The sequence below is a fragment of the Schistocerca gregaria genome, chromosome 1 (assembly GCF_023897955.1).
Source record: "Schistocerca gregaria isolate iqSchGreg1 chromosome 1, iqSchGreg1.2, whole genome shotgun sequence".
Taxonomy (NCBI): Eukaryota; Metazoa; Arthropoda; class Insecta; order Orthoptera; family Acrididae; genus Schistocerca; species Schistocerca gregaria.
The window spans coordinates 466,545,043-466,557,006 of record NC_064920.1 but is presented as its reverse complement, the minus strand read 5'-3'; the positions used below and the strand labels follow the sequence as shown (position 1 = coordinate 466,557,006).

The following is an 11,964-nucleotide window of genomic DNA, read 5'->3' as shown; positions in this document are numbered from 1 at the left end:
TTCGAGCCGGGGAAGTTTGAGGCTTCCCCAGCTTAGAAGTGGGGACTTATGTCCCTGATGGTTGGGGGGTTGCTGCTCCTGAGGCAGGTAGTGCAGGAGCCGCAGGGAGTGAAGTGCCCCCCACCATCAAGAGGGCAGGTGTAGCATTCCAGCTCTGAGAGGTGGCAGTCGGAGGGAGAGCTAATGGGGCCTTAACAGTAGTAGCTGCGGCGTAAGAGGCAGTCATTCGAACAGGATGGAGGCGTTCGAACTTCTGCCTGGCCTCAGTGTATGTCAGGCGGTCCAGGGTCTTATACTCCATGATCTTGCGCTCTTTCTGGAAGATCCTACAGTCCAGCGAGCAAGGCGAGTGGTGTTCTCCGCAGTTTACACAGATGGGAGGCGGAGCACATGGAGTATCGGGATGTGATGGGTGTCCACAATCTCGAAATGTGAGGCCGGAAGTACAGCGGGAAGACATATGCCCGAACTTCCAGCACTTAACATCACCGCATCGGGGGAGGGATATATGGCTTGACGTCACAACAATAGACCATCACCTTGACCTTCTCAGGTAAAGTATCACCCTCGAAGGCCAAGATGAAGGCACCGGTGGCAACCTGCTTATCCCTTGGACCACGATGTATGCGCCGGACGAAGTGAACACCTCGCCGCTCTAAATTGGCGCGAAGCTCGTCATCGGACTGCAATAGAAGGTCCCGATGGAATATTATGCCCTGGACCATATTAAGACTCTTATGGGGCGTGATTGTAACCAGAACATCCCCCAGCTTGTTACAATCGAGTAACCGGCGGGACTGGGCGGAGGACGCCGATTTGATCAAAACCGAGCCCGAGCGCATTTTGGACAAGCCCTCCACCTCCCCGAACTTGTCCTCTAAGTGCTCGACGAAGAACTGAGGCTTCATGGATGTAAAGGATTCACCATCAGCTCTCGTACACACCAGGTAGCGGGGCGAGTATGGTGAGCTGGCATCTTTAGTCTTTCGTTCCTCCCATGGTGTAGCCAGGGAGGGGAATGATTTGGGGTCATATGTAGTTGCGTTGTATTGAGCCCTGGAACGCTTAGAGACTGCTGGCGGCTGGCCGCCAGCAAGAGATGATGTACCACGCTTCATTGCAGGTCATCCGCCCTGATGCCACCTACTGCAACCAAAGGCCCTCCCCATGGGCGCCACCCAGCCTCAGCAACGAGTACCTGGCAGGATGGCCATTGCCGGGAGTCCCAATGCCCCAAGGAGATAGGCATCTACTCCTCGGCATACGTGGGGAGTTAACGGCGCTGGCAACAGCAGAGCGATCCCTGGGTAGTCAGGGGGCTACAACCAACAGGGTACATGGCGGCCCCACCACAACGGACTGGCTACGGTGCTGGATTTCAGATGATGTAGTCCAATGTCGTCATTGGCGCATAAAGCGACACAGCATAGCAGACTGCAATAAACTGCACCCAAGAACAAATCCACGCCCAAGGGATGGTAGGTGAGCAGGACTGCTAAGCGATGACTAGGTTAGAGATGGTAATGCATGATGGACACATCGCTCCTTGTAAGGCGCCCTTCCCCAATCGGCTCGCTCTTCGGAAAATTTAGAAGGATGGAGGTCAAACCCGTTAGGGGACCATCTCACAAGGCCAAAACCTTTGAGACTCTTTAGTCGCCTCTTACGACAGGCAGGAATACCATGGGCCTATTCTTACCCCCGAACCCACAGGGGGGCGTGGCGGACCGCACAACCCTCTGGGCAGAGCGTTTGAGCCTGCTCTCCGCAGAACAAAAGGATTTCCGCACGTTTGAAGGCTGCTTCGAGCACAACTTTTTTGTGCAGACAGCAATTGATGATGCAAGGCGCAGGGCAGGCCAAGCATGCTTTGCTTGGCTTGATCTAGCGAATGCTTTTATCTCAGGGCCTCACGCCCACCTCCTTGGAGTACTGGGCAGGATGGGACTACCAGAGCAATTGCATCACCTAATTGTTGACATGTACAATGGTTGGTCAATCCGTGTCCGTACATCTGGTGGGCTAACGGCAGAGATAGAGATTCAGGCGGGGGTCAAGCAGGGCTGCCCAATGTTACCCATCGTCTTTAATCTCGCGCTCGAGCCGGTATTTCGCGCCGCAACCGCACTCAAAAATGAGTGTGGCATTCCGCTTTGCGGCGTCAGTGTGAGTGCACTGGCGTATGCGGACGATATCGTGCTTCTTGCGCGGGATTCAGAGGCAATGCAGACACTGCTCCATGTTGTGGGAGAGGCGGCGACGTGGGCCGGGCTCACCTTCAAGCCGTCTAAGTGCGCTACACTTCACATCCGCCGCCGCGACACACTAGGCTCGGTATTCACCCTGCAAGGGGGAGAACCGGCCGTACTTGGTGAGGGCGACGCCTACCTCCATCTTGGCGTCCCCACTGGGTACAAAGTTTCGCAGACGCCAACAGATGCGATCGCTGCGATTCGGCGTGACTTGAAGCGCCTGGACGCTTCCCTGCTGGCTCCTTGGCAGAAAAATGACGCCGTGCGTGTCTTCCTCCTCCCCAGGCTTGACTTTCTCATGCAGGGCGGAGCGGTGCGCAAAGGACCGCTGTCTGCACTGGACAAGGAGGAAGACCCATGATTTAACCGCCGCTTTGACTGCCCACAGCGCGCCTTGACTGAGCTGCTGTACCTCGCGCTGGGAGAGGGAGGATGCGGCCTGACGCCGCTTTCAGACTCTGCGGACATCTCCACCATCGCCCACGTATTCCGGATACTGTACTGCAGCGACGCTGCAGTCCGCGACATCGCCTGGGCCACATTAACTACGGCGGTGCGTCGTCGCATGGGGAGGGAGCCGAGTCAGACGGACCTGGCCACCTACCTGAGCGGCGTCGTCGAGGGCGAGTTCGCACGCGACAGGGGCGACATCCAGTCACTGTGGACGCGCGTCAGGAATGCCACAAGGCGCCTAGCGTCACGTGGTGTTACCTGGCGCTGGAGTAATGAGCTTTCTGAGTTGCAGGTGGCGGGGCGGAGCCTCGCGGCGCGGGGAAGCGGGGCGGAGCCTCGCGGCGCGGGGAAGCGGGGCGGAGCCTCGCGGCGCGGGGAAGCGGGGCGGAGCCTCGCGGCGCGGGGAAGCGGGGCGGAGCCTCGCGGCGCGGGGAAGCGGGGCGGAGCCTCGCGGCGCGGGGAAGCGGGGCGGAGCCTCGCGGCGCTGCGCCATCGGAAACGCGGGACGACAGCATGGCAACACGGCAACTCGAAGATGACGGCAAGGGACCGCAACTCGGAGATGACGGCGTGGGACACACATTTGGCGCTGACGCCGAGCGTGTCCGGGTGGGAGGCCACGCGAAGCGGCTGCTCACGCAGACACTACGAGAGTGCGTGAGACGCTGCCTGCGCCGCCTCTTACTCAGTAAACCTAACCAGGGAAAGGTGTTTGAGTGCACCAGGGACTCAACGGCGTCCAATCACTTCATGGCAGGTGGCAAGTACACCCGCTTTGCAGACTGGCGCTTCATCCACCGCGCTAGGCTCGGTGTCGTCCCACTGAACGGCTGCCGCCGTTTCGGTGGACGAAACAACGACAACAAAGCCTGCCGCCGCTGTGATCATGACAATGAGACGCTCCCGCACGTCATCAACTCGTGCATGGTGCACTCAGCTGCCAGCCAGCTGCGACACAACGCAGTCCTCACGCGCCTCACAACAGCCGTTGCCGGGCGCCCCAGAAGAGGAAACGCCGCTTCCCCCAACGTGAGAATCAACCAAACGGTGGTGGGAGACAACAGCGGACTGCGTCCCGACCTCGTTGTCACCGACGAGGAAAAGAGGAGTGTCACTATCGTCGACGTGACAATCCCCTTCGAGAACAGGCGGATTGCGCTGGACAACGCTCGGCAACTAAAATTAAATATGCCGACGTTGCCCGCGGGCTGGCCGCTCGTGGCTATGCTGTCACAGTCGACGCCCTGGTGGTTGGCAGCCTAGGGGCGTGGGACCGCCGGAACGATGCAGTGCTTTGGCACCTAGGCATCGCTAGCCGCTACTGCCAGCTAATGCGGCGGCTGATGGTGTCCGTCACCATCTAGTGGTCCCGCGATATTTACATCGAGCACATCACTGGCCACCGCCAGTATGTGCTCCCCCCCCTAGGCTGTGGCACGCTCTGGAGTCAGTCTGCGAGGACGTCGAGACTGCAGTCACCGGCATCGATCCCTGGACGACCTGAGGGAGGCACCGCGACGGTGCCGAGTCGGTACAGTGCGCGCTGTGCTGCCCTGCACCCCTCCACCCCTGGTTGCCGCCGGACATGGCCCCCGCCTCGGACGGCGCGGTGCGAGGCGGCGCAGCTCGTGTGTTTACTGCCCGGCCATTTCAACTGCAGACTCCGCCTCCAGACCACGAGACGTGACGCCCCGCTGACGGCTGCCGCTTGGCGGTTCGAGGGGCGGAGCCTGGCCCAGCGGCCCGCCTGAGTGTGGTGTCCGCGGGCCACTGGCCGCCTTGCTGCACTGCGAAAAATAGCGGTCAGAGCGACGTTGAAGCCACAGCTATGCAACACCCGAACCGTATGACCATAAATGCAATAAATGAAATATTTAACACCTTTGAACAATTAAGATGACCGCACTTAATGTGGAACTATAACATAGGGTGAAATAATTCCATTCCCACGCTTAACGCTGACATTAGTAACGTAACTTTAAATTTTTAAGTTTCATTTGATGTGTTATTTAGGTTACTCATGCAATATTTAAGGAATGGGCTTAACCCACCTTTTCGAAATATTTAATTACTGTAATACTTAAGTCTCGGGTAATCCCGACTATGTATATACATCAAGCCTCAAGTGAAATTGTAAAAGTTATACAATTCTAAGTTGGAACAATATTTCTCTTAAAATTATACTTCTTATGGTTGTAACTAAGAATTATCTCGAAAAATAAAATCTGTTCTTATCAGCTTAATATCTGAAACGTCCTGCATCGCAGGACCAGAATATTAAACTCATTTTTGGCTCATGACGGAGTGCTAGGGGGCTTGCTCCACCATTCTGCTGGTAGCAAAACTTGTCAGAGTTGTCGATGTGCCCAGTAGTTAGCTCCTTACACACTGCGATTTCTTTTAATTTAACATTATCTTATTTTTTTTGTTTTTAGCCGGACCGCTTTTGCAGCCACATTACACTAGGCTGGTAATTTGTGGGCGCACACAACAGCGCCGTCGGATGCTCCTTTGGCGTCTCTTATGGCCCAGCCACAGATAATTTCAATTAAATTTTGTGGAGTTATAACCTTAGCTCCTCGCGAACGTCGTCGTCGTCGTCGCCGCCGCCGCCGCACGCACGCAGAATACGTGTGTACACACACATATGCAGTTGGCGGTGAACGGTGTAAGCACTCGGCTAGGTGTAGCTTGCGCCGGCCTCGCGCCGGTGTAGCTCGCGCCGTTCTGGCGCTGCTGTGGGGCGGCCTCACGGCTTCTCCACTGCCCTGGCTGGTAGCGGCGTTCAAATGGGAGTCGCTCTTTACTCTTAGACATGGACGGTAAAACTAGGCTGTTGACAAGTGCTCTCTTCAGTTGTCCTTCCTCCCGGCACTTGCTTTTGCGACGTTTTCCACGGTCGCCTGTTGCGATATCAGCCCGCACCACAGTGTTTCACTCCCACATGTGGAGCGCACACGCTGCAAGCATTTAGGCCCTTCCACTGCGGTTTTTCCTTATCGCTTCTCGGCCTTTTGGCTAAAAAGCACCCCGCGGTCGGAGCGGCCCGTTGTGTTCTGTAGCGGGTCGCGAGTCGCGTTTCGTGGTCGTTTTCCTTCGTTCGTTCTTGGTTTTTCCAGCGTTGCTATTTGTGCGGTAACTATGTCGAACCGGTCGAATAGTATACAATGCGTATTCGACAGAACAGCGAGACGGCCTACGGCCTTCGAAATACAGGAATTGATATTTGGTGATCCTAATGTACCAGAAAATGATGTCGACACCTTTCTACTGGATTTTGTCCTATTCTCGTTATTCATGAACTTTCCTGACCAAGAGAAATATGAAAAGTATGGTCTGGCACTCACGGGCGAACATCCGTTCCGCTACTTCGATGGAACTGTCTGAACAGTGCATATAGTGCCATTTGGCTTTGGGACACGGACTGTGCAGGTATTTAACATACCCCTGAGAGACCAATGAAGTAATCGGCCGTGTCCTATCGCGGTACGGCAAGGTGCTTAGCATCACGAATGAAAAGTGGGGCAGTGCCTACTGTTTCCAGAGCAACAGCGGAGTCCGAAGGGTCCGTATGAACCTCCGCCAGCACATACCGTCCTAGTTAAACATCGCCAGTACAAGGGCACAGGTTACCTATATAGGGCAACCACAGACCTGCTCCCTCTGAGTCTACTGAGCATCTGCGCGTGGAATGCCTGCACAGGCGCCCTGTGAAACTGCCACGGGAACGCTCTGAAGGAGACACCCTTGTACCTCATCTCAGCGAAATAGTGGCGGGGGCTGCCCAATGAGAGAACTGACGAATCGATTTCGGGTCCGTCAGGAGTGGTGAATAAGGTACCTACTGCACACACTGACAGCCCTATTGAGATTATTTCGGACCCGACGCCCATAGTGGAGATACCGCCGGTGGCACCTAGTGCGCCTACTATGGCCGGTGGTATTGACGCTGTGGAATGGATGGAGGTTGTTGTGCCTCCCCACCGGCAGATGACCATACGGACGCCAAGTCCCACTGGCGTCGTCACAGGCGCAAGAAGGCGAGCCAAGAAGAGCAGGCGGAGGAGGAGGAGGGCGCCTTGTGTCCCCCTCCCGAGAGCGGCAGTGAGGCTGAATCTCAGGCCTCTTCAGTTACACGTTCTGTTTCCGCTGACCGCTCTGACGGTATGCAGGAAACTGCTCGCCAATTAGAGGCGCTTATTACTTCATCACGAGATCGGGGAGCAGTCCCCGCAAAGCGTAAAAACGAACAGGGTAGCGAACAACCACCGCAGCGCACTCGCACCCTCTCACATTCCATTGCTATCGAGCCGTCTGCGATACTCCATTCGGACTATCCCGCCGATGGCGGGGGAGGGCTAGACTGGGCTAACGATGAAGACGACGAAATGAGTGATTGAGTGGGCTCATTCCCACATGGGCTGTCTGGTATTTGTCTTTAACATCGAGGGTGATGTCGCAGGGCTACGGTTTGCGATATTTACACACCTGCTTACCTACGACCATGACCTCTTCTGGCGCTTCTTCCTCTGTGTTGCTTTCTTAAGCCTGCAATTTACTGTCAGCCGGGAGCCCTCTCCCTTTTAACGGTCAATATCAACTCCATCTCCAATCCAGTAAAATTACGTTTCCTAAAGGACTTTTTGCGCCTTGGTGCATTTGATGTGGTTTTTCTCCAGGAGGTTTGTGCTCCCTTTCTCTCTGACCTAGTTGGTTATGAGGCACTCTGTAACATCGACCCAGACGCCAAGCGGGGCACTGCTTTGGTCTACCGATCGGAGTTTACTCCTTCCGATGTTACAAAACTACCCAATGGTCGCATTCTTGCATGCATCATTCGGGATTTCCTTTTTATTAACGTCGACACTCCTTCAGGAGCTAATCACAGGCACGACAGAACGTCCCTTTTTACGTCAGATATCACCCCTTTCTTGACAGCTCGTCGTCTGATCGTGTTTGGCGGAGATTTCAACTGTGTGGTAGCCGATGCTGATCAGGTCCCGACGCCTATGAGGTGTGAAGCTCTCTTCCCTCCTTCGGGCGGCTGACCTTAATGATACATGGCGCCACTTTCATCCCGCCTACACACAATTTACTTACATCTACCCCACTGGGGCAAGCCGTATTGACCGTGTTTATGTCTCTGCCGATTTGATCCCTGCCCTTTGTGCCGTCCAAGTCATTCCTGTGACCTTTAGTGACCACTGTGCATACTCTTGCTCTTTGCATATCATGGGTCCAACCCCGATTCCTCGGGGCACCTATTGGAAGATGAACACACTTCACCTCCCAACGACCAAACTTCGCACTCTTGTCACGAAAACATGGCGGGATTGCATCGCTACTGCATCGAAGTACCCTACCACTGTGCTTTGGTGGCCTCGCTGTGCGAAGCTGCGGCTGCGACGTGTTATCCAGCAGCACAGTCGCGAGGTCACACACTGGAAGTGTAGCACACTAGACTTCTATCAACAGTGTCTCAATGATGCACTAGCCCTTCCTGCTGACAGGTATGACCAGCTACACATGCACCTCAACAAAATTAAAGCGACAATTCTTCGCTTCTATCGGGAGAGGGCAGAGGGGATGGTGGTGAGGTGTTGTTCCGCATCCCTGATTGCGGGCGAGGGGGCCTCCATCTATCACCTCGCCTCTGAATGGTATCACGCCAAGAAGAACGCCATTCTACGTCTTAAAGCAGCCGATGGTACGCACCTCACAGACCATCATGAAGTACTCACCCAGCTCAGAGACCATTTTACGCACCTTTTCCAGGATGTTGAGGTAGACATCGCCGCCCAACGATCACTCATCGGTGGGGTCCCAACTTCATTGGATGGTCGAGACCGCGAACGTTTGAATCAACCACTCACACTCGCTGACTTCACATCTGTCCTCCATTGGGGCCAGGTGATTTTTGTCCTGGACAGGCACCGTCTCCCTTATGAGTTTTACCAGCAATTTTGGGGCCTGTTGGGAGACCGCTTTTGCCAAATGTGCGAGGAATTTCTTGCTGGTTGCGAGCTCCCCCCCGAATTTCTATTTGGGCATATTGCCCTTATACCGAAGGCCACAGATCACTGTCGGGCTCAAGACCTACGCCCTATCACCATTCTTAACACTGAGACGTGAAGCAATGCTTCGCACCACCAACTTATAGTCAAACAGGTCATGAATAAGGTACTTTGTACCACTCAATCATGTGGCGTTTCGAATCGCTCCATCTTTACCGCCACTTCGGTATACCGTGATGCTGTCTTACTCACCGCCGACGCTAGGACTCCGGCTGCAATTCTTTCATTAGATTTTGCCAGTGCCTTCGATAGGGTCTCCCAGCCATACCTGCTGGCCGTTATGTAGCGAATGGGTTTCGGGGAGCGTTTCGTAAGAGTCATCCAGCATTTCTTGGATGGAGCGAATTCCACAATTCCCTCAGGGGGGTCAGCATTTATTTGCTGGGTACGGGCTTGGCGAACCTGGGATCCTCGAGCTGAGGACTGGTGTGCGCCGCCAGTCTGCTGATATTGTTAGCTCTGGGCATGCTTCAGCGACCACCGTTTGGCGCAATGGTGGAACGGTGTGTGTCTTAGGGACCGGGGATCTTGTCTTGGTTGCCTGGATCGCGAGGACGGTACATACCTCTATAAAATACCCTTCAATCTTAAGGTGTGCTGCGCGCCGATAAGATGCATGGCTGTTGAGGTGGAACAGTCGCTAGCGGGCAACCTCTGGGGAACCTGCCGCACCTCAGTTGTACAACACTTATCCAGGTATGCGGGGATCTGTCTGGATGTATGTATTTAAGTTTCCCTAGCTGCTCGTGGGACGACCATGACTACCACGAATTCTTCCTCTTTTCCTACTAATTTTTCACTGGCCAGTGGGATGGGTGGACCGCTGGTAGGCACTACCACCCAATCCAACAAGAGGGCTAGGTTAGCCAGTCCTCCTGACTCTGGCGTCAGCAGACGTACAGCAGTTCAGAGTAACAGAGCACATACTGAAAACCAGAATGTGTGTTCTTCATTATAAAAAGGAAAGAGGGTTCCTTTGAAAAGGTTTCGCCATTCTATATCCAAAAGGGTCTAGAAGGAATAGCTGGAACTCTAAAATAAGTGAAGCATTTACGGAATGGGACACTGAAGGTTAGCTGCTTGCTGAGCAGTTGATGTTTCAACAAGCAAACAGCTAAAAGCTTGGGGGAATACACTATCGATACAGAGCTTCACAACACACTGAACTCCAGTAAGGGGGATGTTACCTGTAGGGATCTCTTGGACATTCCTGTAGAAGAATTAAAGAGTGAGTGGGCTCAGGAGAGAATTGTTGACATTCAGAACATCATGAAAGGGGTGGATGGGAACCAGGTGATATCAGACTCCTTCATTCTTACTATCAATACCCCCAAACTCCCAGAACACGTCAAGGCAGGATTTCTTCGACTAAACGTCCGGTCTTAAGTCCCAAACCCAATGCGCTGTTTCAAGTGCCAGCATTTTGGGCATACGACTCTAGGGTGTAAGGGAGAAGCGATGTGTGGCAACTGTAGTAAGGCTGCCCATGACGGAATTGACTGTTCGTCGCCTATCAGATGTGTAAACTGTTCTGAAAGCCACCCTGTTTGGAGTAGGGACTGTAGAATCTTCCTAGAGGAACGTAAAATACAAGAAATAAAAACATCTAAGCGTATCACCTACAGTGAAGCCAAAAAGATCTTTAAGGCCATGCAGCCCCCTACATTCGTTACGTCCTTTGCTTACATTGTTCAGAAGCCGCCTCTGAAGGTCGATGCATCTCCACAGACGGAGGTTGTTAGTGCTGGCACGAACACGTGCACATGTCAGTGCACTTGTAAGGCAGCAACTGTATCAGAGCTTGTAGCCCCTCCTAGAACAGCAGAGAAAGGTACAGCAGCTCACATTAAAGAGCCCCAGGCATCTCCGACTGCTGAGGGTGTTCTAAAGCCCAGCATGGTCATGAACGCCCCAGCTCCAGTTCCAGCAAAGCCCTCTAAACAAAGGAAAGCCCATGTGAAGCAGCACCAGCAGATTAAATCGGCTGGTAAACCCTCGGATCATGTTAATGTGGTCCCGCTAGACGCTTCATCAGACTCTTCCCCAGAGCTGATGGAGTCTGAGAATATGGGGCAATGATCTCGCCCCAAGACTGAGCCTCCACCCGCTGCAGTCTCCCCACCTCGGCAGAAAATACAACCACCGTGATAGCTCCCATACTACAATGGAACCTGCAAGGGTTCAGGACACATGTGGAGGAACTACATCTATTGATTCAGGATAGACCGATGTGTGTATGTCTGCAAGAGAAATTTCAGTGAAACATACACCCCAGAGCTACGTGGTTATGTCCTCCACAAAAAGGACGACCTGAGTGGATAGAGAGCTCGAGGAGGAGTAGGTATCTTCGTCAACACCGACTACCACTCCTCGCCTCTCTCCCTCACGATGGATTTACAGGCAGTTGCAATATTAGTACATGTGCGCCATATACTAACAGTATGTTCGTTTTACCTGCCCCCACATGATGTGTTTAACAAAGAGGCTCTCAGTCATCTTACACAGCTCCCCCACCCCTTCATCCTCTGTGGTGATTTTAATGCACACAATATGCTTTGGGGCTCTGTGAGTACTTACCCCAGAGGTAGAGCAATTGAGAGGCTGCTTCTGTCTACCAGTGCCCTTTTGCTAAATGCAGGTCAAAGCACGCATTTTTGCAATGCAACTGGGTCGTTCTCTGCCATTGATCTATCGCTTTGCTCTCCAGCTGTCGCCCACACTGCTGCATAGGAAGTGGTTGATGACTTACATGGTAGCGATCAGTTCCCCATCCGGATTCACCTGCCACATGCAGTGGAACCAGAAAGGAAACCGCCTCGATGGGAGCTTGGTAGAGCCAACTGGGCACTGTATAGTCAACTCGCCCAGTTTGAACATCGGGACAGTGTCCAGGAATGGGAGGATCATATTACTGAAGTGATCCACCACGCCAGTGAAGCGTCCATCCCACAGTCCACAGGACAACCGAAGCGGCAGCCTGTCCCTTGGTGGAGCGAGGAATGCCGCAGTGCAATCAGGGCTAGGCGGGCAGCTCTGCGTAGGTTCAAATGCCGGCCAACTAGAGAACCTTGCAGCTTTTCGGGTGGCGAGGGCAAAGTGTCGTCGGATTACACGAGAGAGCAAGAAGAGGTCGTGGCAGGCGTTCCTGGACTCCATCAACCGTTCCACTTGTTCCACAAAAGTAC

At 53.8% G+C, this 11,964-nt stretch overlaps 1 pseudogene; it reads left to right on the top strand.

The window, feature by feature from the left end:
• Positions 1-4,885: 4,885 nt before the first annotated feature.
• On the top strand, positions 4,886-5,052 carry LOC126286110 (U2 spliceosomal RNA; annotated as a pseudogene).
• Positions 5,053-11,964: the final 6,912 nt, after the last annotated feature.